This window comes from Myiozetetes cayanensis, unplaced genomic scaffold (genome assembly GCF_022539395.1).
Source record: "Myiozetetes cayanensis isolate MyiCay16 unplaced genomic scaffold, myiCay2020 scf4, whole genome shotgun sequence".
Lineage (NCBI taxonomy): Eukaryota > Metazoa > Chordata > Aves > Passeriformes > Tyrannidae > Myiozetetes > Myiozetetes cayanensis.
In genome coordinates this window covers 43,220,961-43,248,755 of record NW_026087631.1, presented here as the reverse complement: position 1 = coordinate 43,248,755, position 27,795 = coordinate 43,220,961, and positions in this window count along the sequence as shown.

Sequence of the window (27,795 nt, the reverse complement as noted above, 5' to 3'; positions counted from 1 at the left end):
ATTAAGAATCCATCTCTCTCTAACCCTCTCCAGTCATGATCAAAAACACGGTACACTTTGTGGAGTATAAAGACAGCACTGTTTAGGTTTACCTGACTCATTTATAGGCAATCATATGTAGACATTGATAATACCCTTCCATCTCAGTCCTTCACTCTTTCTTCTTTGCTCTAGTAAAGCTCCTAATATGATATGTTGGCACAACAGGCTATTCAATCAATATTTGCTGAGAAGCAGTTCAAAGGACGTGTGTGGTGTGCATGTGTGTGCATGCGTCAATACACAGGTGAAATTCAAAGATGATTTTGCAGAGGTAAGCATGTTAGCCAGTTCACGTTTTCTTGAGTATGTACTCTTCCCTCTGTGTGCTGAGACTTTCTTAGTTCTCCCAGTCCCTTTCTTCCTTGGTGTAATTGGCCATGGCAGCCTAGGGAATCCATAAATATTTAAGGGACAAGAGGAGACTGTGGGACAAAGAATTACCTCTTCCAAAAGACTACTGCAAAATACTGCATGGTAAAAGAAAAACATGTTATGTGAAGTTCCGCTGCTTTGTTTTTCATCAGTATTTTTCATCAGGCACTTTTTTCCTCTAGTACATATTTTTTTTTCTCTCTGTCTTTTCTTTCACATTTCTCTATTCTTTTTTTCCTGAGTGTTACCTCAGACATTCTATCTAATCTGTGAAGTTCAACTAATTCTACCGCACTTAAAGTTCAGGTGTAGTAGTGCTCTTAGCACCAGAGTAAAAGCAAGCAAACCAAACAGGAGGAAGGGTTTCCTGCTTACAAAAGAAACACCAAGCAGGGAACAGCTTTCTGGTTCCAGGTTTCCATAATGTGTGGCACAACATGGTTTGGCCTCTCATAGAATCAATAGGAACAGCTGCAATAATATAAAAAACATAGTCTGCTAATTAATTATTCTCTAAAAGTCACTCCACTTGCCCATGACTGCTCTGGAATACATGTGCTGTATGATACTGGTGTATCATACAGCAGAGCAAAAATAGCTCTTCTTTCATGGTGAGAAGATTCCTCTAAGATCCTGCTGCCTGACTTGATCCCATCTACAGACAATTGCACCTAGACACTATATGTGTTGGTAACAAATTACTCTTATAGAGCAGTGGTTTCTGCTCTTGATATTTTGATATTTAATATCATATTCATTTTCTCAGCCCCGGAGTTCCCAATACAAGGCATGTGTCACGGATGTAAGGAGGAATTTGAGCATTTCACTGATGACAGAAAAGAGCTTTAAAATGGGTATTATTCCACATCAGAATGTGTGCATTTTGGAATCCACACCCATATGGAGTATCTCAGATAAATTTTTCAAATATTGCAACATATAAATAAAACCCACTAAAAATAATGAAAAATCCTAGAAAAAAAATGCTTGCTGCCCACTGCAGGGTAAAATCCAGAATGGTATTAAATAGTAGAGAGATATATTTTTTACCTTTCCATTCCTACAAACTGAATGTGTTGTAATTTTAATTTTGCTTTAATTTTGTTACTTTAGATAGGTGTTAAAATTTAGAAATATATATGGTAAAAAGCTCCAATGAAAAATTAGAAAACATTAAAATAGAGGAAAACAATTTAGGGCATTCCATGTTAATCTATGAACATATTTCATATGAAATTTGGGGATACGGAAAAAAAGATTCAAGATATTGATTGTCTTGCTCTCTCCAGAAGCACAAATTTGTGCTGAAATTCTCTAGTGTTTTGAATTGCATATGTACATAGTAGAGAGACACTATGATCCCCAAACTGTCGCTGTCTCCTACTGGCCAGCCCTTGAATATATTCACACAGTGTAAACACCTCTATTTCAGAACAAAGAATGATGCAAACTATTTGCTTTATTAAGAACAACAGAGAGTGACTATGAAAATAACTCCAGAGTGTATCACTTAAAAGAAACACAACTGTGCAATAAACAGGAATGCAGGAACGAAATGAGCATAGGCCTTGATGCTAGGGTAGAATTTGTTCTTATAAGACTGTTTGGATTCCCAGGATAAGTTTATGAACTTTTGATTTGAAAATAAATATTGAAGACTATGGAAAAGAAGGATTGTTATGAGCAATTTGCATAAACTGCTTGCTTGCCTGTTTGTTTGAATGATGAAGGTTCAGACATTAAAGGGTGGCAAACCAAGAAGACTTTATACAGGCCTCATGATATAGCCTCGTCAACAGTAATATCTCCTAATTCTAACATCAGTAGTTTGCACCAGCTATATTTAATTAAGAGGCTGATGCAGACCAGACTGTTACCATTAAAATTCGGAATTTTTTAATGTATAACCTCTTTGGTGTCTGATATGTAGAGATGAAAGATTAGTAAAATTAGCCCACCCAGGACTATAATAAGAAAGATTTTAATGTCCATTAAAAAAAAATCCCAAACAATCAAACAACAAAACCAATAAAAACCACCAGTGTAGCCCCTCAGATATAGATATTATACTGATGTGATACAAATCATGAAACTGCACAATACTCTGGTGTGTACTATGTGTGTGAATGAGTGACAGAGAGACTTTTTGGCCTTTGCCATGTTATTCCCACAGTGTTACAAGGGGGAAACTCAGGAGCTGTTAGATGTTATCTCCCTGTAAGATGACTGTCACATAGAAATGTGAACGTTACAAATTCACTGCTGTGAATTTTAAGCAGGGCATCAATTTTCTGTAATTCATGAGCTGGATTCTAGTCAGCCTTTGAGTCATGCTTCGGGTAGCTCCTACCGTGTGGTAAAACAGCTTGTGAAGAGTCAGGCACAAGGCTGAATCTGATAGTACTCGAGAGCCCCACGGCAGCCCCTGGCAGCATCCCTGGCAGAGCTGCAGGCAGTGACACTCCTCTGCGGACGGCTAGACTCCAGCTGCAGTGTTGCTTTCAGCTGGGCTGAGGCATGTTGTAATGCCTGGAGGTACAAACTGCAGGCATTTTCCCCGCACTGGAGAGCTAGAGATGTGCTTAGCTTTAAAGGTTACAGGCACGGTTAAGCAAGGTATATAGTGTGTGGGGGCAGGAGATGTTTACCTAGGTGCAGGGAGCCCACTAATATATGTTTCTGCGTAACCACCCTGCCATTAATTAAGGAAAGATTTTAAACTGTTCGACTCAGTAAGCAAACTATAGGGGAATATACCTGTCAAGCCATCCAAAAGCAGAGGACGTCACGACACGGAAGCCCCGGTAGCCGCCCGACGGCCCGGAGAGGGGAACTGGATGCTGTACGAGCCCTGCCCGGTGCAGCCAACCGCCCCCTTCCCCCGGAGTTAAAACCCATTGATGCGCTTTGCTTCGCTTTTAGAGGCGTGGGTGTGATGTTTAAAATTATGCAGACTTTTTTTTTTTTTTTTTTTTTTTTTAATACTAGTTTATGTGACTGGTACAATGGGTAGGAGGGAACAATAGGACTTTGCGGTGCGAGGTGATATGCGGTGGAATAGGATTAAGAAGAACAATAATTATATGGAAGAATCTTGTTTCCTAACCTCCTACGTGACGAGGTGTAATGCATAATTGTAAATTACAATTAGCCGGAGAATAATGGTTTCCCCGGGAGTGGGGTGGAATTTCATCGCGGTGTATCGATGAATATTAAACCCGAGCGGCTTGTTCGGCACCACCGGGCTGCGGCTTTGCCCCATCGGAGTCGTTTTGCGGAGGGGCTTAGCCGGGGCTGGCGGGAGTGACGGGAAGAGAGAGAACAGCGACAGGAGGGCGGGGCAGCGCCGGGGCCGAGAGGCGATGGGGTCGCGGAGCTGGACCGCTCCCGGCGCGGGGGTGGTGCTGGCCCGGGCTTGGGTTTGGGCTCCGCCGCTGGCAAGAGAGGGGCAGCGGCTAATCGGATTGGAAAAGGCTCCCGTAATCCCTGCCCGATCGGCGGTGGTGTCTCTCTCTTTCCAATATCACTAATGTCACTTCTATTGGCTGCATTAGACAGATGTTCAAAAGCTCCCTCTCGCTCGCTCGCTAAATCTGATCCCCCTGTAATACTTTCACTGCTATTAAATCCACATGCACCCACTCTTATTCCCTCCTCCCCCGCCACCCCTCCTCCCCCCACCACCGCCATCCCTTTTACTTTCCTGAGTGGACCCTGGCTGCGTTTGATCGTCTTTTCCAGGGCAAAACGAGATCTTCTGGCGAACAGACAATGGGATTGCCCTCCCTCTCCATCTGGTTGTCTCCAACTGAACCCTGTCTCCTCCACAACCAAAAAAAAAAAAAAAAAAACAAAAAAAAAACCACCACACAAAAAAACCCCCGTAACAAAATCAAACGACCATACAGAAAGTTCAGAAAAACTAATACTGCCTGGGATGTCACTGTTTCTGGCTACTCAGTGGATTCGATTCTCTGTTCATAAAAGAGAGAACTGTGAGACTTACCTCTTCGACGTAGGATTGTAATTAGTGTTGGGATGCTCTATATCTCCCTATATAAATTTATAGATGGATAAACACATACATCTGTGTAGACAGATCAGATACATATTTTCAGCAGGTGCGTCTTCCCAGTTTGTTTATCCAGACCGAGATGTCTTTTCCCTAACTCTGCTTTTAAAGAAGGCTAAGGAACATCCAGCCGAACTGGCTTTTAACTTCTTATTCTTCCTGTCGATCAATTTTCCTTGACACTCTTTCCGGTTTTACTTCTACTGTTCTTCCTTACTTTTTGCAGTCGTTTTTCGTTGTACTCGCCTTTCGCTCTTACAGGGTCACAATCCCCTTTGTAACTGTGTGTTTTATTCCACACACTCCCCCCCTCCAGCTGTCCTTTTGTTGTTTTCTCCTACTAACCCGCAGAAATGAAACACATATGCAACTCTGTCTCCTTGCGTTTTCAGATGTTTCTCTCACTATTGTCTGCTACAGCTTATCGAAAGTGCAAAGTGAAAACAGATGTAAAAAAGATAAAAATATACATATCTACACGCACCAAGTCCATGGAGCAGAGAATAAATCTGGCAATCCCATGAGACAGAGAGAAAGAGAAAGGGAAAGAGAGAGAAAGAGAGAAGAGAGAAAGAGAGAAAGAGAGAAAGAGAGAAAGAAAGAAAGAAAAGGAAGGAAGGAAGAAATGTGCACCTCAGGTTCCTAATTAGCACAAAAGGGCATTTTCATGAGATTTGATCATTTCCCTCTGCCTGGACAAGAAGAAATCAATGGGGTAGGAATCTATAAATCAGTCAGCATGTCAGGACAAATCAAAATAATGCTTCTATTATTTCAATCAATAAACCATTTTTATACCTAACATCTGATCTACACAATGTGTTTGTGTCGGAAATTTGCAGAGCCGCTTTGCACAAAAACAAACCATTAACATACATGTCAATCACATTTGTAACTGTTTGAAATGGCCGGAGATTGCAGCGCGGGGTTGACTTGAAAAATTCCATAAGAAACAGAAATGCGAGGGGGGACGGATCAGGACGAAAACACTTCCGAAAGTTTGTCGCTTCTATGTTTTTTGCCCCTCTGCACAGAACTTTGAGAAGGGCTGACGGGGAGGAGGAGTGCTGAGTAAGGAGCTGGGGAGAGCAGGCAGGACCCCACCAGGTTCATGCCCTGTGGGATGTGTCCCCCACAGCCTATAGAGGTCTGGCTTTGCAGAGTCCCGCCTGCGGCCCGTCCCGCAGGTGCAGGCACCAGCAATACCCAGGCCAACCCCAAGACCCAGCGGGGCCGCGGAGCCCCTCAGCTAGAGCAGGAGAGAGGCTCTCAGTGCCGAAGAAAGAGCAGCCCGGTCTTTCTAGCCAGCTCTGCTCAGCGACTCCGCCGCTACCTGTCTGGAAACCTCTGCAGCCCCAGACAGGGATGCAGAAAGTGCCAGATGGGTTTCCTCTACATCTCGCTGTACAGTGCTTCGCCTTGCTTGTTTGCAAATCCACCAAATAATTCATGCCAAACAACCATTTAGAAACCATTTTCTTTGTTTCTTTGAAACCCTACTGTACAGCTCCATCTGCCTGATATAAATGAATAATCCTTCTTGATACCATTCCTAATCCATTTCTTTACAGTCGAATTGTAAAGGGGGGGGTGAAGGTGGGATTAATAATCTTTAAAAATGTAAAACCCCAAACAGCCACAGATCCGGCGTATTTATTGCTTTAAATTAAACAGATGTCCCCCTACCCAACCCCCCACCCCCACCCCCCTCGTGGATGGATTTAGGACAGAGGCATTTCTCAGAAACAAAATCCCATGCAAAATTCTTTAGAGTTTAGAGCCTGGATTCTTTTTTTCAAAAGCTAGGTAGCGTCAGGCATTACTCGTGTATCTAAATCAATCCTTCATTATTAGACAAGAAGAGGAGGAAGAAGAAGAAGAAGGGCGAGAAGATTTTGACCCTGTCGGAAGGGGCTAGTCCCACGTTGCCCTGGGTATCCATCCCTGCAGCTCTTCACTTCCCTGCCGTGTCCGGTCCTTCCCCGTTTGTTCCATGTCGCCGCGTTACAACGAGCATGGGGCGATCATCTGTAATTCATTGTTTGTTTGGGAGGGAGGGAGGGGGAGAGAGAACAGCAGCTGGAAAGGTTGCAGATTATGTTGTTTCGGGATTCTTTTTTTTTTTTTTTTTTTACTCCAGGATTGATAAACAGAGTGGGAAGGCTTTGAATTTCTTTCTTTATCTTCCTTTTCTCTTTTTTTTAATCCCTCAAAGTACTAATGTTTTTTTTACTATAAGAATGACTTTTGTGCGCCCCTGACAAGGTAACTCGGAACAAAGAACATTTGCACCTCTTCTCTTGGACAATCAGCGCCTGCTCACACCACGCGCCTTTGCTCTGCCACTATCCCAGCGCCTCTCGGGTTTTGTTTTTCTTCTCTTCTCTTTTGATTTTTTTGTTTTAACATTTAAGTTTACTAATCGAAATTCTTCTTTCCCTCCCTGCTGTTTTCACAGATTTTTTTTTTTCCTCGCTTTCCCTCTCATTTCCAGATCAAACGAAGCTCGCCTATCTTCCCGGGATGATGGGGGGCAGGGAGATTAAGATACTATTAGACAGCCATATTCCCACAGTCAAAAAGCAGGAGAAAGAGGAAAAAAAAAAAAATCTCAGGATTCAAAGGGGCTGATACTCTTCCGGCAAAACCTTGAGGAAACCCGTGGACACCGGCGGGCAGCCTCGGCCGGCCCACGGCGACCTCGGCCCCCACGGGCGGCCCACGGACAAACACTGTCCTGGGGGCCCCGCCGACTCCCGGCCACTTTCACAGCGCCCACCAGCCCCGCCGCACTCGGGGTTACCCCGCACCCAGGTCGGGCGGGGCTGGGGGCGGTGGGAATGGCGAGAGCCAACGGAGCCTCCAGCGGGAACGCGAGGGTTGCGCCCCACTGCGCCTGTAGCCGTGGGCTTTCTCCTCCTCCACGCCCGCGCCCACCGCCCGCACGTTTGGCCAACACAAATTTAGTTGCCTTCCTGAACACAGCAACAAAGGGAGAGAGAGAGAAGACTTCCAGCAGATGCTTACTTTTTTTTTTTTTTTTTCTTTTTTTAACTCAGAGATGGTGTGAGTACATTCTCGGCCGAAAAAAAAAATCAACCATAATTAATGGATTAAGTTGTTATTCTTGGTGTTGTTGTTGTTATTATTATTGTTGTTGTTATTATTGAGCTGGCTATCCGGTTCCGAGACGAAACCTAAACATTTTTTTCCATTTCATAATTTCAAATAGAGTTAAGTGCTGTATCATCAGTTTTTCCCTTTGTCTGCCCTAGTTGTAAATAATGGCTTTGAGATTAGCTAATTACGGCGCATTAATCACTGATAGAGAGGAAATAAATCAAAGCCGAGTTCGAATTTTCAAACTCACTAATAGAAAGATGCATAGCAACTCTATCTGCAGCGATAGGTGCTGTTTAAATTACTGAGGCTACAGAGTAAACCACATCCACGTCACTTTAAAAAATGAAGATTTTATTTATACATACCAGTTGTGCCATTAAGTGGAGGTTTGGGGAATTTTTTTCAGTCTAGTTTTGTAAAAAAGTGGTGCAGTCTGAAGCCAGCAACGTTGACATGTCGCATTAACAAAACTTCTCATAATAAAAGCAGAATATAGAGGAGATAAACAGAAAGATGTGTGAGAGAGTGAAAAGGAGATATGCAGATAAAAGTCCTGTCAAAGAGATCCCTTATTATTTTTCCTACGACTGCATTACCCAGAATTCTGTATTATATATGTCTATAACATTTACATATAACATAATACAATAACTAATTATTGCATTTTTAAGAATTTCACTAGCCCTTACATCCTTCCTCCTGTCCTCCCAACAGCACGTTTTGTAGTCAAGTCCTCTCAGTATATTGCAACACTTATCTTCGGGGGTGGGAGTTAGATAAGTATATGCCAGAAAGCAACAAGCCAGCTTCTAGGGGAAGAAATCATGTAGGTCTTCAAAAAAAGTAAGCTTGCAGACGGAAATTCGGAGCCCCAGGCAGGAGATCTACGAACTCCCCACAGACGCAGGCGGGCATACACGCACACGCACTCCACCCCAAAAAGCACTCCTCCACCTGGAAGCAGGAAGAGCCCGCCCCCGCCCGGGTTCTCCCCAACCCGCAGCCCTCCATCCCGCCTTGCGCTCCGTCCCCGAGCCCCGATCCGTACCTTGGCCGGGCTCCGCAGCCCTGCCCGCGCCGGCAGCGGGCTCCCCTGTCCCGCCGCGGCCACGCGCAGGTGGCCACGGCTCCGAGCGCCGGACCCGCCGGCTGACACCGCCTCCCCCTGCCTTTGAGTCAAGAAACTCGTAATTAATTTCAAGTTACTCCGCGCACCGTATCATTAAAAACAGGCTGGGGAACGGCGTCAGAGCCCGGGAGCAGGGGATGGGGAATGGGAAGGCGATTTGCATACAGCTTTGTCTTTACCGCGGGCTGCGCTGGCACGAGTTATAGCGCTAATTGCAGAAAACTAATGAGCACGTTCCTCCTGAGCGCGGTTTAAACCCGCATCCCCGCACATCCCCCAGCTTCGGGCCGGCGGAGCCCCCCGAGGCCGGGCTGCCCCGCGGGGCCGTGCTGCCCCCGCGCAGGGAGCGCCGTGCCGGGCGGGCACAGGCGGAGCAGCAGCGCGGCCGAGCGGCCACGGCGGGCACGGCCCTCAGCACAGCCCGTCCCGCGGGGGCCTGCTGCCACCTGGCGGGCCGCCGAGCCCAGCCGAGCCCAGCCGAGCCCAGCCGAGCCCAGCCGAGCCCAGCCGAGCCCAGCCGAGCCCAGCCGAGCCCTGCCGAGCCCAGCCGAGCCCTGCCGAGCCCAGCCGAGCCCTGCCGAGCCCAGCCGAACCCAGCCGAGCCCGGCTCGCGTCCGCGCAGGCTGCCCCTCGGGGCTGCTGCCATCCTGAGCCTAAACTGAGGCGTGATTTTACCGGGCTGTAGCAGGGCTCTTGAAGATAGCCTGGCTCTTTTAGAGAGTGGCCTTCCAGGCAATGGTGACGACAAAAGAGAGAAACCGAGGGGCCCGGGAAACGCATCCACACCGATCTGTTTCAGGATGTGTAGGTTGGGCTTCTACCTCCTTTTCGGTGACCAGTTTTGCCACATCATTCTTGCTTTACAACCAAGTGGAGCCTTTATCCAGGACCGCATTTTCTCCTGCATGGTATCGTGGGAGCACACAGCATCTCCATATCAAATACAGCTGTGATGAGGCTCAGAGACAGGGACAGAGAGAAGGGCAGGGGAAACATCATCCTCACTTCCTCAGCACCCATATAGTTCTCCCTTGAGGAATCTGATGGATGACGATTGCAGAGTAAGAGGACTAAGAACACCTGAATTTTCAGTAGAATAGTCCTTCCTTAAGAAATTCTGCTTAAGTCTTTGTGCTGACTGAATTCAGTCTTGCTAATATCTAGAATGAACAAAATATTATTATACTTTTAAAGTAACAATGTTCTTTGTATCTTCAGTGTTTTTATTTGTACTGGTTTGAGATTAGTTAATTCTACTTCTTATTTCTCTCCCTGAGCTGGCTGTTTCAGAAGATCCGGTTGTAGCCTCCAGCCAGGCCAGGGATCTAGCTGTGTATAAGCTCTTCCCACTCTGTCCTGACAAATGAGTGCCAAAATAGAATGCCTCAGCAATTTACAATCCAGGAACTGAGCACAAGCCCATTTTATGGACCATTTAAGCTAATAAGGAGACATTGGTCATTTCCAGCAGGGGCCAAGACAAGTAACTGGTAGATCCCTGCAGTTCAACTATGGCTCACCTGCCAGATATGTTGCTGTGCAAATGTATAGATCCTGAGGGCAACCAGATCTCCGTGGGTCCCAGATCACAACAGGTTTTCTAAGTACACTTCCAGCACAAGTTAATGATTATTTTGCATTGTTACTAGTTTGATATAGTTAGTTATCATTAATTTGGCACAATCAGTTATGAGAGGATTTTGTTCTATGGCAGAAATCCTGAGTGTGTTCCTTGATTCTCAGAATGTATCACTGCAGGAATCGCTTCTAATCACATGTAACTTGTACACTCATTGAGGACCAGCAACCTGGAGGTCAACAACCCTGGAGCAGTCGGCCCTGCATAGAACGTGGCTGTATGAACTAGAAACATCTGTAACAAAATTAATTAGCTACAGAAATTTCACTTGTCATTTCCCAGTAATCAAATAAAATATTAAACAGACCTTTTTTTTTTCTCTCCATCACTAACTCTTCTTTTCCTGCTGCTAAAACTGCTGAAAAAAAAAAAAATTAGACTATAAAACTAGTATATGAACATTTCATCAGCTCCCTAGGAGAAAAAAAAAAAATGCCTCTCCCACATATATGCACATTTACATATAAGTGTCTATATATAATTTGGATGTAAATTTGTAAAAGTTATATAGTATATGAATCCATTTAGGCTCTGGGTAAGATATTTATTACAGGTGAGCAGATTATTAGCTATTCTTATAATAGAAAAATGATTAATAATATCTACAGTAAAAGCTATTTGTACCATGTCTAGCAAAACTACAATAGAAATAACAAACACTTTGTCCTGTGCTTTACATTATATATCTTTGGTTTATTAATTAATTCAAAAATTAAATATTAATAAGAATCTATCAATATGTCATGTATGCTAACATATCACTAATAACCATTAATATGTATCTTTGCCTTCATACCTTTTATGATCTGAAATAGCCCACAAATTGAGTAGCTGGTGGGCTGGTGTTCTGTATACAATTACACCAGAAATTAATTTGGCCCATATACCTCCTTACTTCAAGTCCAAGCTTGTGCCCCACCTGCTCTCTTTACACTTTTATTGCCTCGTATCACTGACATTTCCACTGTACAATATTTGTCTTTCAGCCACTAATTTTTATCAAGATGCATTAAAGATCCACTAAGGATCTTTTCAATATTACCTCTATGTCCCCCAGGGTTTAGTTACACCTTCTGCTCTGTGGCAGAAAAGGCTATTATATAATTTACTTTTATCCATGTTTTTTTTTTTTTCTTGGCCAAGAGGGATGTGGGATAATCTTCACAGGCATTCCTACCCCCTTTCCATCACTACCTCATCAGTTCTGCTGCTGAGACAATTCCCTGGGCAAAGCACAGAGAGTGTAGACAGTGAAGAGGCAACCTTTCCACAGGTGAGGGCAGGAGCTAAGTGCAGCGGGCTAACCAGTGTTGAACAGGGAAGAAGTGACAAGAGCACTCTCATAATGGAGAGACTGAGAAGGATGTGGTTTCATAAAAATCAAGAGTGCTTGGGATCAGGCCAGTTAGAAAGAGGCAGAATGTGGGAAAGCCCAGAGCATCTGCTCTCAATGAAATATGCAAAAACGAGAAAAAAGAAAAAGACTTTCTTTAAGAAGAAGCAAAGCTATACAAGATAAAATGTCAAACCTTAGCTTAATACATGTCCATGTCTACATTTGTATCTACGGACAATACTACGAACATACATTTTATTACATTATAAATTTCCTGAGGCAAGTACCACCTGTATTTGTGCGGTCCTTGAGCATGACTGGGGACTGTAGGAGGTGCCACAGGCAAGCCAGACCTGTATCTGCAGGATTCAGGACACAAGACATAATATTCCATGAAACTGTGAAAGTCTTGGGCCTTTTGAATATCATCACACTACGTGAATAATAGCTTTATTGAGAACCACTGTCATTGATTCTTGCAACTGAAACATGAAATCTCTTGTATCTTGACAGGAAATTCTACTCTTCAGGCTGCTTTGTACTTTCTCTTTCCAATAATCTTGGGGCAGATCTGGGCTATTCTGGGCAAATCTAGAGTCAATAACTAAGGAGAACTGTGAAGCGGGGAGATCCAGAAGATAATAGGGATCACTGTCATTTGGTTTGCTCAGACAAAGTGTTTTTACAGGTGCAATGATTACATCAGAAAAACACTACTTCTAGCTTCCTTATGGAATTTAGATAGGCCTAAACAAAATCAGTTCATTGTCCATATTAATAAAAACAAACAAACAAACAAAAACCCCACCAAAATAAAGCAAAGTAAAAAAAAATCAGAAGTTTGCAGTCTTCTTGAAAAGTCTAAATATTCCTGCTCTATTATTTCATGGCTAGTGACAGACGTCTCAGCCAGCAGGACAAGTGAAACACAGGTAGAATAAAATGAGAAAAACACTAGTAAGTTTAACAGTTTGTTGCTAGATGTTTCCATGCAGAAGAGAATGTACTTCTAAATTCACATATAAATGAAACCCTAAAAAGGCGCAGATGCACGTAATGGAGATTACTGTTGTATAAAAACAGTAGCTGTGCAAAGAAGGAAACCTATGGTACCTCCCCTGGCTGTAGCTTGTTCAAAGGCTGTGTTAGGTTAGGCTTGGTATGTCTTAGGCATATGTAAGTGGGAACTCGTGAAATCCAAAAGCAAAATTCAATTACTACCAATTCGTCTTGAGGAAGGAAGACAGAACAGAGCTGATGTCTGTGTTTTGGTCCCAATTACACAGGACACTCTGACTGTCCTAGTGTTTGTCCACAGGAGGTTATTCATCTTGTGCTGAATTTCACAGCACTACAATATCTTATAGTGAGCTAATTTAAGGCCGGGAAAGTCCTTCCCTCACAAGGAGTATATAAAACCAGCAGACTTAGTGAAACGTCCACAAAATATAACAAGCTATTGCTAAACTGTATTCATCAGACCTAAATGTGGGGTAATCATTACAAATGCCTGTTAAAACTGTTCAGTGCAGAGTGGTTATGGTGTAAAAAACACCCTCACAGTTTCTTCTTAGTAGCCATGCCAGCTAGTATAAATTACTTCCATATGTTGTATTTGCAAGTAACAGTTTTTCTGGGAGTAAGGAAAAGAGCTGTTCCTTTGCATCAAATCACTAAATATGCATTGTAAAGTAAATGAATCATCAAAGAAAGTAACTAAAAGGGATGCACTATGGTATATCTGAGTGCAAAACTTTACAGTACTCTTGTTCAGTATCAAGTTAAAGTCTATGTAGGACTAAAAAAGCAACAACACAAGAAGGCAGTTCTCTGGAACAGCAGTCTCTAAATACAGTTTGGGCTAAGGGTAACCTTGAGACCAAGCAACATCTTTAACGTCAACATGTTAAAATATTCAAGGACTGTGAAGTACCATATATATGCCAGATAAAAGGCTTTTATGAGTTAAAAAAAAAAATAAAAATATTATTGTTAAAATTTGACCACAGGATCAAACCAAGTTTAGCTGTGAGTGGGAGGGAGCTGATAAGCTGTATTTGGAAGTGATGTATCCTGGACAACCTCTGTAATATCTGGAAGAAGAATCAACCCTGTCAATATTTCTACCATTAAAAGAAATATAAACAGTTATAGTGCTTGCTTTCTGCTTTCCTGGAAGTCTTCGTTCTAACTTAGTCTAACAGCCAACTCAGTCTCCCTTATATGTTAAGACTTCATCAGCATCGATATTAACTTCTCTATACAAACAACCACCACTGAAACGTAATTGAATTTAGTTACCTTGTTTTGAGAATCTGTCTCACTAATAAGAATGCTAAGGACATTTTCTTTAATGACAATTATTTTCTTCTGTCCCTTTTGAAGTACAAAAGGGATGTTACACAAAGTGGTATTCTGAGAAACTGTAGAATGAATAATGTGTGGGTTAGAGTTTTAGCTTGCAACCAACCCAGAGCTGAGTGCTGAAGCCTTTGAGTTAGACATAAAACACCCCTGACATCAGTATTTCCCATTGATTCTCCACCCACCCCCTTGGCATGTGTAAGGCTTGTTACAAGGCACCCAGTGTTCCTGGCTTTGGCATGAGACCAAGCTGGTCTGTACTGACAAGGCTGACAGAATTTAGGACATGTAAAGAAACAGAGTGAGAATTAGCCTCTAAATCTGAGGATCAGGATTACTTTTCTTTGTGACTTTCCCAAGATTACAAAGGAGGCAGGTGAGAAAACAGGGAACTGAGCTGTAGTGGCACAGCTCTGGTCAGCTGAGGGGAGAATGTGGAAACAAGTAGCCTGCAGGGACTGTGGGGAGATGTTTTAACTTGTGCCACTGCTAAAGGCAGAGCACATGAGGACCTGGAAGTAAGTCAGTAACAGTCAGGAGGAGTGCCAGTGTTTGGCTGGAAGCAGAACCCGGTTTCTATTTCCCTTGCTTCATGGCTCCAGTCTGGAAGTCTCCATCATGTATATCCAGTCTCTCCTCAGTCCCATCCCTCCACTTCTAATCCACCTTCTTTGGTCATTTGGACCAGCTGAAATTCTTTCTCCTGCCTGGTTGCCCCTGAGCAGATTCTTAATTCTGAATGACATGTAACTGGCCTGCATAGGCACTTGGCAGATGCAATCCAGGCAGTGAATTCCCGTCTCAATTTCTTTTCCATCTTTTTGTGAGGTAGAAGTATCCCAGCACTAATAGAATAGTAATTGTATTAGACTAAAATCTGACAGTCTGCTAAAGCTTGTAATTCTCAGAATGTATTGCGAACACTAGACTGCATTAATAGATTCTACAACTCATCTATAATATATATTTTTCAGAATGAAGCACCTATGGATAAGTTATTCTCTGTTAAAGTCCACACGCTTATTTTATTAGGAACTGACACTTTATATATCACTCATAAAAATTCTAGTGTCTCCCACCTTTTTGGCACTAGTTTTCTCTTTCATAATATTCTTTTATGTTACAGATGATAGAAGAGATGGGTCAATTTCAGCTTTTGAAGTACCAATGGATGATCTGCAATGAGATGGTTACCTGCCAAACAGTGGGTCAATTTTTCATGCTCTATTGGGATTTTAGCAAGTATGAAGCGGGCAAAAAAGTGACTTGTGTTCAATCAGAAATTGATCCAAACATCCAGACTTTTCTTACCTGAACATACTGCAGAGAATTCCAAACAATTCAGATTTTTGTTTTATTTTGTGGTTGGCCTTTTTTTTCCAATTTGTACTTTTTATTTTTATGAGAGAAGACCAAGCTATAAATCTCAAAACAAGATTCTTATCCAGATTTGAACCATGATGAAACTCAGTCAAGATATTTGGCTCTAGGCTTTGGGTCATCCAATTACAGGAGTAAGAAGTTCACCACAACATTAGAGCTTCTGATAATTTTAATGTTTTCTAACATGGAAAGTAATTTGTATTGGGGTTTTAACTATGGAATAGGTTGAGTTTACTTTTGTCTAAGTTTTATAAGTGCATTTCCTTTCAAAAGCAGTTTGAGTTCAAAGGTCTGTCTGGGGATAGAAGTCTTACTAATGTAAGATTTCAAAGGGAAACAAGGAATGGAGTATCTCTCTAATTTAAGAAGATGAGGACGAAAAGGGTTGATAATGTTTTGCATACATTAGGACAAGCGTCTGCACTTCCTATTGGTTATCTCAAATGCTGGTTCAAACTTCTGGGAAAATGTCTGGTATTTTTCAACATCCGTGAAACATTATTACCTATTATGTGGAAATGTGGATTAAAATAATAGCACAAAATCCAATGATGTGATGACAAAGTATCAGAAAACTAAAGTCCTCACACCCTAATAGTGATCTAAAATAATATATTCCTGATTATTTATCTGTCATTCCAATTGACAGATACTTTCTAAAAATAATTCTCTTTAAGTTGACCTGAAGTTGACTGAAAAATATGAGTACTTTGCATGGTTGCCTTGTTTAGAGTTTCCCTGTTTTAGAACTGTGAATAATGTTATTGCCCACCTGCTCCACCATTTTTGGAACATCTGGAATTTTTTAATTTCTTCTTGATCAACCTAACAGCTTTCTGTGGAGTAACTTTCTTGAGGCTGTTCAAAGCAGCAGCATCTCCTAACCTCTTGTTGAGAGTAATTTCCACAAATCAGATAGCACCTGCCTTAGGAGATGTTGGTTACATCCACTGTGTCCAAAATTTTCCACAGCTAAGAGTTTTTTATTATCTGCTAAGGAGTACTATTGGCAGCAGTTTCTTGTAATGTCACTAGAAGAGCAGTAGTAATGATTTAAAAGCCAGGAGCTTTGAGTTATTGCTTAAGGTTCTTGATTAGCTAGGTACTGTATTCTCCTCACTTTTGTCTAGGAGAAAAGATGCATTTATAGGAAATTTTCCAGGTGTCTCTTCATTAAAGTGAAGAGGTCACATTTTATTTTCTGCTAAACAAAACAGTATGTTACATTGTAGATTATTATATCTAACTGTGTGAGCCTGGATGATACTTCACAGAAAGCAAGTCAAGTGCAGACTATAATTTGTTTCTTTTTGAGAACCATCTTGGCTCAGAAAAGACTTTTTCTCTCAAATGGTAAAGGTTTTGTAAAACACTTTTAATGTTGCATTCTCTGCATCATAATTTCAGGTACTTTCTGTTGACTATTTAAACATAAATCAAAGTATAGCAAGAGAAATTTTACCTAGCAAAGGCCTGGAAACCAATTCCTACAGGATTAGAGTTTTAAAGGAGACATATTTGGTTTTGTAATGTTTGACTTTCATGTGTACATCTGCCTGTTCAGTTTAACAGCTGCAGCTATGTGTCCAGAATACAACTACATAGTCTAAAAGTTGTGACTTAAGTACTGATCTCACACTTCAGAAGTTAAAAAATTGAGTTCTCTCCTTTGACACAGAAAAACATCATATATGGGCCACCCTTATCCAATCTTTTAGGAATATTAGATGGTGTAGTTTCACCTTGTATAAACAATTAGAGATTACAGGGTAGATAGCAATCTGAAAAACTACTGAACAGCAAGAGAAGTAGTACCTTGCCACAAAGGGACAGGTGGGACAGGTTGATGAAACAGTAGACTGCCTGCCCAGATCTGCAGGAGCTCAAACATTGCAGCTAACCACAACCTTTTTCTTTATGGCTATACCCCAAGGAGTTTGAGCCCAGACCACAAAGAATATTCTACACCCCTCCTGAATTTGGAAACAGTGTCACATGTAAGGGTCCTGATGCTTGTTTGGTAATTAATTTATAATGATCTTATTCCTCTGGCACCAATAACTTGGATTTAATTTATTTTTGCAATTAACTTACAGTTGTCTCATAAGCTCCAGCACAGAAATCAGTTTCATTCCCTGTAGGTCTTACATATGATCTAATGTTGGATAAAGTATTTATAACGAAATTATTGCTTTTCTTGCTAAGATAGAATGGAACAATAAGATATGTTTAGTATATTTTTGTTTTTAAAAGGTACCTTCATAGGGAGTCATAGGGAAGAAAAGGCCTTGCAAGTCATCTAGTCACCTATATCCTCCTCAGTAAAATTAATTATAAACACATTAGTTTTGATAGACCTTTAGCTAATTTATTTTTAACAGCCTCTAAGGATGAGAACTTCGTGGGCTCACTATTTATATAGTTGGAAAGTTTCTATAATGTCCAGTCTGAACCTTTCCTGTCATAAGCAGAGCTCACTAGTACTTCACAGAATCACAGAATGGTAAGGTAGGACAGGAGCACTGCAGGTCACCTGACCCAACCTTCCTGCTCAAGTATGTTACCCTAGAGCATGTTACTTAGGACTGTGTCCAGAACATTCTTGAATATCTCCAGTGAGGGAGACTCCACAACATCTCTGGGCAACCTGTTCCCTCTGTTCCAGTGCTCAGTCACCCACACAGTAAAGTTCTTCCTTGCGTTCAGCTGGAACATCCTGTGCCTCAGTTTCTGCTCATTGCTTCTTGTCCTATTGGTTTGATACCACCAAGAGGAGCCTGGATCTATCCTCTTGTCACCTCTTCTTCAGATACTTACAGACACCGATGAGGTCCCCTCTCAGTCATCTCTTTTTGAGGTGGAACAGACCCAGCTCTCTCAGATTTTCCTCTTAAGTGAAGTGCTCCAGTTCCCTAATTACATTCATAGCCCTCTGATGGACCTGCTCCCAGAACTCCATGTCTCTCTCTTCCTGAGGAGCCCAAAACCAGACACTCCAAGTGAGTCCTTGCCAGGGCTGAGTAAAGGGGCAGGATCATCTCCCTGGACTTAGTGTCAATCTTCTTCCTAATGCATTCTTGGATACCATTGGCCATTTTGACCACCAGGACACACCAGGTCCTTCTCCACAGAGCTGCTTTCCAGTAGGTCAGCCCCCATCCTGTACTTGTACCTGGGGTTATTCTTCCCCAGGTGCAGGATCCTGCACTTGCCTTTGTAGAATTTCAGAATGTTTCCACTCTGCCCTTTTTTCCAACCTCTCAAGGTCCTTCTAAAGGGCTGCAAAGCACTCTGGAATGTCAGTCACTCCTCTCGGTGTTTTATTTTCAGTGAAACTGTTAGAGTATGGACTTTATTTCTTCATCCAAGTCATGAAGTTAAGCAATACTGGATCCAGTATCAACCCTTAGAGGGGGTCTACCTTTCTCCAGATCTTCTCCCTGGTCTCCTGGGTCAAGGATTCCGGAGCCACATCAGTGAAGACTGAAGTAAAAAAGATGTTCAGTAAGTCTGCCTTCTCTGGAACTTCTGTTGAGGTGTTCCTGTTCCTTTCAGTAGCGGGCCCGTATTTTCCACAGTATTCTTTTTGCTACTGATGTATTTGAAGGAGCCCTTGATGTCTGTTGAAAGCTACAGAATACAGATCTTTCTCTTTGCAATAGCTTTTGTGTAAGTATTTTTGTTTACACTCATGCACCTCTTTTTTTGGCAAAACAACATGAAAGGAAATACCCATGCTATTTAATCAAAACAGTTTACTTTTTGGGCTAGGATTATATGCCAAAAGGAAGAGAAAGGACAGGAGTGCTGGAAAGGCTATATTAAACATTCAAGCAATAACTTATGCTATGAATTACTAACTCTGCCGTACCTTGTCACAGAGGCCTGCAACTCATTTCATGTGGGATATTATTTAATTTAATGTCAATTCAACATGCAGCAACAAGCTTACAGGCATGGATGAGATTGCCAGTTTGGTATCACTGGAAAGATCTGGCTCCTGACAGTTTTGTATGCAGTTTACTAAAGAGATTTCTCCTTGGTCTCTGCATTATTGCCAATATCAGAGTCATAGTGAACCTGTAATTCTGTCCACTTGATAATAATGTTATTTAACCTATTAATAATGCAATTCACTGTACTTTTTTTTCAGGAGCTGTAATTGGGTTTTGAGGTGATTTTGGAGGCCATAAAAACGTAGCAGGTAAAGTGGAATGGTGGCAAGGTGCAAGATTTGCTAGTGGCACAGGGTTTATCTTCCAAAAGGGAGAAACAGCTGCTGGACTTGCACTTTCAGGGCTGCTAATGTGCTAAAGCATAGCTGAACTGCTTGGTATTCTGTGACTCCAAAATCCTTTGAAAAATCAGTTATGAAATCATGTCTTTTGTTAGTTTAGCTATTTGGAGGACTTAAATTGTTATTTGTACTAGAGAAGACTAGAAACATCAGTATTTCATATAGAGATCTTCTTCTCTTAGGAATGCAACTGGAAGTTTTAACAGCTGCTAAGGTTCAGATTACATCCAATTAACTTCAGTTTTGTGTACCCAAAAATAACCAATGTATCATGCACTATAGTTCTCATGAGCCTAATCGCAATACTTCTTGTTACTTCTTTCTTTTCTTTTCTTTCCAGCAAGCACCTTCCCCCATATGTCAAGTTCACTCTACAGTCTCATATTTCAGTTACGCTGGTTTGAGGAAATGTCATGTTGTGTTGGAGTCTAAGAATAAAAGGCGCTCATCAGTCAACATTTTTATAGTGTGCTAATCATCACCACAGTGTGCTGATTTGGAACTCTGAATTTTGGCCACTGCCCTGGTCAGTCACTGAGCAGTTCTATTCATCAACTATTCTTATGAATTTGTTTCCATCATAGCCACCTAGATTAAAAAGAAAGAAGGGAAAAGAGGACAAAAATAATCAAAATTCCTGTCTCCAGTGAAAAGTATTGAGCATAACCTGAATTTAATAAAAGCAGAAAATAAGCCGTGTTAAAGGAGAACACACATTCCCCCTGAAAAATCCAGTCTGGACTATGAAAAAATATATACTATGAATTTTATCAAATAAAAGGTTTGTTTCTAAAATAAAACTACCTATTTATTAGAAGAATTGTTTTCTTTTCAGTGGTATTCATGGGTGGAAAAGTTATATTTTCTATGTACTGACATCCTGTACAGAAATGGACTCTGGATAAAGAACTTTATTTCTTACCCCTACTCAACCAGCAGAGTTACTCTGATGATAGCTTAAGTTACTGCCAATGTCAAAGAACACCTACTCACAATGTAAAAAGATAACCTTATAAATATGTTGGACAAAAGCACTGAAACTCTGATACACTAATATTCTTTTATGAATATCTCACCTACTTTTAACAAGTACCAATAAGTATACTTAATAAATAAGTACATGTCAGGCAAGAATATACAGAGACATATGTATGTATAAAGTGTATGTAAGAAGACTTAGATTTAGAAACTGTGTTCCTACCCATTTCTCCATAGTTGCAACCTCCCACAAAGGATCCTTTTTCCCTAGTTAACCTTGGTCTCCTAGCTGCACTGAGTAGATCTGATGTGCATGCCCCATGGAAAGGCATTCCATTCCTGAGTGCCACAATTTTGTTATGTCTTATCAGACTGCATAATGATTATTGGGAGCACCCAGTAACAGATATTTTCTTCTCTAATGGATTGCTGACAGTAAATCAGTTCATTCTTAATGGTTTCTACATCCCAGCCACACTTGGTGGGGAAAAAAGTTGATTGGATTCCAACATGAAATAGAATAGATAATATTTCAAAGACTTTGCTCATTCCTGACAAAAATACTTGTCATACTATGCAGATCCTTTTTTGGGATCTTTGGCAGTAGCTGAAAGGAAGGTGATAGTTCACATCCAGCCTGAGACTGGGGTAACTTGAAAGTGCAGTCAGTTTTTTTAGGATCTTGTCCATCCAAGTACAGAAGCTCTTCATAGGTGGAGATTCTTATGAGGCACTCACCTTTCTAGTTCACTTTTTTTTTTTCATCTAATTAAAAAAAAAAAAGAATATTTATTGAAATATTTTGTCATTGAGCTTCTCCTAAAAGGTTTGGTGGGTTTTTTTTAAAAAAAAAAGCTCTCAGTTGAGTATTACTTCAGAGGCCTCACAAATGTAAGCTGGTCATTTTGTGTTATGACTGACTGCACATTCTACCTCATCATCAGAAACCTGACTGTGTAACCCCTGGCCCTAGGTTGGTAAATCATCACAGTTTTTAAATAGTTCATTTTCCCAAGGAGTAAGAGTCAACAAAAAAAACTTTTAATGTCAAGGAAAAGTGTTCCAAACAGGGATAATTATATTCCTCCTTCAGGAAGAAAAAAATGTGATACCTGTCCTCATTCTGCAAATGTTATTGTGCTTAAATCTCAACACAAGGACTTCCACTTTTGTAAGGTAGCTATCAATTGTAAATTGACTTCACATCTTTCTTCATCTAAGTGTGTAGTAAATTTGCAAAACCTAGGTACTGGGTTGCCAAAACTCCTTCTGCCTTGGTGCCTGGAGCTGGAGAACACAGGCAGTAATAGGCACACTGAGGGGCTGTGCCCAAAAGAAACACCACATTTCTAAGCCTGAAGTGAGCCTAGTACAAAAGAGGTGTCCTGTGCCATAGTCAGAGGAACCCAGATGTTCGTCCAGGATTTCAGGGCACATTGTAGAGATGCTGCTGCTGCTCTGGGACATTAGAAACCTAAATGTGTTGTAGGCCAGTCATTAACATTTAAAAGCAAGGAAGGGATAAAGAGTGTAGCATCTTTAGGCCGGTCATGCTCTCTGATGGTACAAACTCTTCTAGTTTCCCCAAGAAACTAGAAGACAGCTGTGCCGTTTCCCAGGATGCCACAGAGCTGTAACAGAAGGATGCAGCAGGATGCTTCTCTGTGTAGCTAATTTATATTCTGGGATGAAATATTTTAATTAAATTATTGTGAAATTAAAATATTATAATTTTCAGTAGACATTGGAGTAATTGGACATCAGAGGAGGAAAATGAACTGTGACTGGGGCAGCAATTTAGTACTGCAGGAAAATTGCAGTAAGCCTAATGAGGTGCTAAAAAGCAAAATGAAAGCAGTCCCAGCTAGACAGTTGATTTAAAAACTCAGTTGCTTTAGGGCTTTCATGTAAAATGTATCAGCCTCATTCTTATCTACAGCACTTTATCTGTTATTGTCAACCACCGTCATGACAGTGTGAGCTTCACCAAATGAGCACAAAGACAAGGGGAAGTTGAAGTTAATTTAAAATGCAGCATTGTAAAAAAATAAAATCTTATTTAAGACGTGGTCAAGTATAGACTTTGGTTTACTGTATTAGTTCTGAAAGTAACATTAAAAATTGAAATAAACTCTGAAAGGCCTTGCTATTTCATAAACAAAATACATATACACAGGGTATCTTCCAATTTGGCTGTCTAACTTACAGATAAGCACAATACTAAATATTCACCAAAATAAATGCATTTCTACATTTTCCTGGTATAGGGCATTCATACAGAGTTCTGGAGTAAAAGCTTTAAGGCATCCTAGTTTTCATCATTTAGCTCCATTCCACATATAATTTCTTTCTTAATATCTGCAGTGCTGTCTGGTGGCTGATTTTAAACTAGGTTTTCTCAAGCAATTATATTGCTGGGTGCAGCCTAATTCATTCTACACTCAGGAACTAGCAAACACACAGTATAGATTTAACTGTACCAATGCATATAGATTTGCTGAGGTCTTTTTTGGCTAGAGCTAGACACAATCAGCAGTAATCTACAAGATCTTCCCAAAACTCCACTATTTCTGTTTGAGAAGGTGTAGGAAGGTGAAGAGAATGAGGGAGGTTGATGGTCTAGGACTCAGAATAAGGAATTTCAAGGAAGGAGGGTTGTCTGCAAATAGAAAATGAGATGAGAGGTATGTGTTCTACTAATTTACTCTACTTGGGAAAAAAAAAAAAATCAGGGCATGAGTCTGCACATTTTCCATCATCTTTTTGTGTATTGGACATGCACTGTAAGAATGATTTTTTAATTGAAAAGAAGTACCAGGGAACTGTTGGCATATTATGAAGCCGGAGCAAGTCTGACAGCATAACACATGAACCAGTCAAGGGAGGAATGACTGAACTTGGAAAGAAGATTATAGAGTAAGCAACAAATCATCCCGGCACTCTGTCTCCCCAGAAATTACCTTTCCTCCAGGTAGACTAAGTCCATCCCTGCGGTACCACCGAGTACCAGCGTGCTGCTGGCCATTCCTGGTAGGCGGGGCGACGTTGTGTTTTAGCAGAGGACCGAGCATCCTTTTCTGCTCCACGGCGGTGCGAGCCTGACACCTACCGTGTGCTGCGGCTCGGAGGCAGCACCTGCGCAGCCCAGAGCTGCTTTCCAGAAAGACGGCTCTCTTAGGAATTGATGTAACTATCCCGTTTTCTTGGAACCCTTTTTTCACTGCCACTTCTGAGCCAGCAAGTATTTCTCAGGTAAACTTACATCAGTACTGAACGGTTTATAGTAATTTCAGATTTTATCATGAAGAACTTCCAAGCTAGACATAACTTCTAATTTGTAATAAAAAAAAACAACCAACCAACCAAATAAAAAACCCACCAAAACATACAACAACCCCCCCCCCAAAACAACCTACAAAAAACCCAAAAACCAAAACCAAAACCAAACAAAAAACCCACAAACAAACAAACAAACAAAAACCCAAAACAAAATCAACAACAATGAAAAGTTTATTTCAGTCTGCATATGAGCTGCTAACATCTGTGACATCTGTGACTCAATGAACCAGAGTGACCTGGGGAGTTCCCAGACCCTGGGGTCTAGAAAGTAAGTCATATGAGGAGTGGCTGAGAAAGCTGGGGTTGTTTAGTCTGAAGAAACAGGGAAACAGGAGAGACCTTATCACTCTCTATGAATACCTGAAAGGAGGTTGTGGCAACATGGGAGTCGGTCTCTTCTCCCAGGCAACCAGTGATAGGTCAAGAGGACAAAGTCTCAAGCTATGCCAGGGGAGGTTTAAGTTGGACAACAGGAAGAACTTCGTCACTAAAGGAGTTGTCAAGCCTTGGAAAGAACTGCCCAGGGAAGTGGTGGAGTCACCATTCCTTAAGAGAAGACTGCATGTGGAACTTGGGTCATGTTTAATTGACCAGGTGGTGATCAGTCAAAGGTGGGACTCAATGATCTTGAAGGTCTTTTTCAACTATAATGATACTGTGATTCTATGGCCCAAAGGAACTGGTCCTGTGCTCTGCCTGACCCATGTGCTCACGACTAGCTGAAGATCTAGAACTAGCTAAGCAGAAATATCATACACTGGATTTCAGTGAAGCTACCTGAACCCAGCTGGAGATTTTGAAGGTGCTGCTCTGTCATGCCTTCAGTAGAAAGATACTCAAATGTGTTAAAAAATTTAGGGCAAAGTGTCCAGCTCACTTCTAAAAATAAACTGTAAGATTTGCGAAGTAAAAGACAGAGCTTAAAAAGCCTTTAGGCAAACCAAGGTACACAGTAGATTCAAGAGAGGAAATTCAGACTTGGATCGTAACTTCTTCTAGAGATTTTAGTTGGTTTTATTTATGCTATTAAGGTGCCTAGATACAATTGAAAACTTTAATTTCTTGATTAGTTATCTAAGCATACAACTCCCACCTGGAATTCAGTGTAATTAATACCTGGAAACAGCACCTCCAGATGCTGACTCATTCCTTTAAATGTATGTAGTTTAGGATGGGCTAAATTATTCTATAGAGGTTCTTACCTTTTTCCACTGACAGTAGAGAGTACGTAATTAGACTCTTACATGTCACTTACATTAAATGACCTTACATAACCAACGCCAACTCCCCCAAAATTGCCTCAGGAGTCATACTAACCTAAAAATTAATCAGATTACTCAGCTGGGGATTCTTGAATTAGATGATATATTTCCTGGATGTCCTCAGGTCTTATAAAGAGCTTGATAGACCCCAAGAAAGAATTTTCATCTGAGAGATATTCCTCTGAAAAAGCATAACAGATCCAAATGCAAAATACAAGAACAGAAAATCATATGAATTGACTTAGATTTTGTTTTCATAAAAATTTTAAAATTCTGTGATCACTACAGAGCTAGGAGTCTGGAGCAGTGGATTGTGTATGGCTCTGAGGAGCCTCAGCCTTCAGGCTCATCTCCCATGCAGGCAAAGAGTAGGAGTGACAGGCAGGGGTTTTCTTCTGCCTGCTGTGACAAAGAAGAGTGAAAAAATGTTGAAAATTAGGCCCAATTTCTTTTAAAATTTTAGTAGAGCAGAATGACAAGTCAACATACACTTAAATTCATTATTTTTAAAAAGGCATTTCAAAATATTACTCCTCAGACCTAATCCAGACTACAGCATAGCACCTGGTGCCATTAATCGGTTCCGCTATTTTCATAGCTGACACTGGGAATAACCTTGAATAGGTCACAGTTCACCAGACTGATACTTTATTGCAAAGGCCTAATGATTCACTTCAATAACTTTAAATTAATTCTCACGGTTTTTTCCCCAGCCTCTGATTCAGTTTTCCACTTTCTGGTAACTGTCTTACACTTTTATCTCAATCAATAATGTTGTGAGTAGTCAGAGCACCTGACAGATGACAACATCTTTGTTATTTAAGGAGATCTCTTATGACATGGGACCATCTACTAAGGGCATTTTCTAAAAAAAAAAGCTTTTACTTTATAATATACTGCAGATGCAGATGGACAGTGATATATTATGTGAAGCACTAAATAAAGAAAAAAATAACCAACTATAGGAATATTTTTTTTTCCTGTCACAAAACAATCTAAATTTTAGTATTCATTCTAGAGATGTCCTAGCCTCTTAGAGGCAAATTATGCGTGAAATAATGCAATTAAAACTGAAATAAAAGATTTAAATGCAGCCTCTAGAGGCATCAAATGGCACCACACTGTCTCATTCTTTACTGCCTCTTAAAATGATTGCTCAATTTATAAGAAAATCTTTCCGTCCTTGCTCTTAGAATCCTCTGGTTTTGATGGCACTAACCATAATTCAGTTTCCCTACACCACGGGAACCTGTCAACATTTCCTTGATCTCCCATAATGAACAAACAACTTCACGACCAAATATAACCATATTCTCTAGTGCAAGAGGGAACATCTTAAGACCTGATTTCTTGACTGCTTTTCTCCAACTTTTTCAGAAAATATTTTTATATCCCTCTTGAGAATCTCAGTGGGCACTTTTGTCATTGGCAGCCTTTGGAATGACTTTGAAAATCACTGATGCCACCACTGTGAAGTGAGGAATATTTGGGTGTGGTGGGTGCCATCTTCACAAATGCTATAAATGTTATGTCTCCAACATTATCCACATTAAGGGTGAAAAAGATACACACATTTGCAGTGGTGTAACAACTTGAAAAGAGCCTAAAATACCACTTTTTTTCTCTTCCCTTCTTCTAAATTGCCAATAAGTTTTGATGCCAATCAACACCCAGAAATACAAGCAAAATAAATGAACATTATTTTTCCCAAATGACTTGTCAAAAACAATAGTTTCCATAACTGGTTTCATTTGGGAAGGATAAATCATGGTGAAAGAGAAACGAATTGGGTCAATTTTCAGTTCACAGGACTTCATAGTTTATCTACCGGAATACCAGGGTTGTAAATAACCTCACCAAAGTCTCTCTGACTGTAATAAACTACATTGCATAATCACAGAAACTGATTTTCTCAACAAGAGATGAGATTCTGGAAGCTTCTCTTTCTGACTGTGAGCAGTGAAGGGATATTATGACATCAAAATAATTTTAGACAGTTCATTTGCAGCATAGAATACACTGTTTGAGAGGATCACAGACATGTGACTGCTAGCTTGAGTAGCTGAAATATTGCAGAGTAACATAAGGATTTGTTGTCACCCTATTACTGTGGTGCTGAGTTTCCAAGAAGCAATCTCACAAAATCTCAGTGACAGCTTTATGGAAACCAACAAACAAATAGGTAGAAATTTTCAGAGCTTGATACATGAGAGGTCTAAAAATAAATGCCATGAACATTGTCAACATTTAAAGTAGACCACAACATCAGGTTTTGCCAGTGTTCAGCAGAAGGGAGTGACATACTATTACCTTGCCAACCTGAATACTCTAACAGGGTTCACTGTGAACATAGTCATACCCAGGAAGTCCTGACTGGCCTCAGCCAGCAGAGTTTCTATTTGCATGACCTGCACTCAGTGATGCAGAAACCTGCGTGATTAAATCCTTATGCAATGGGG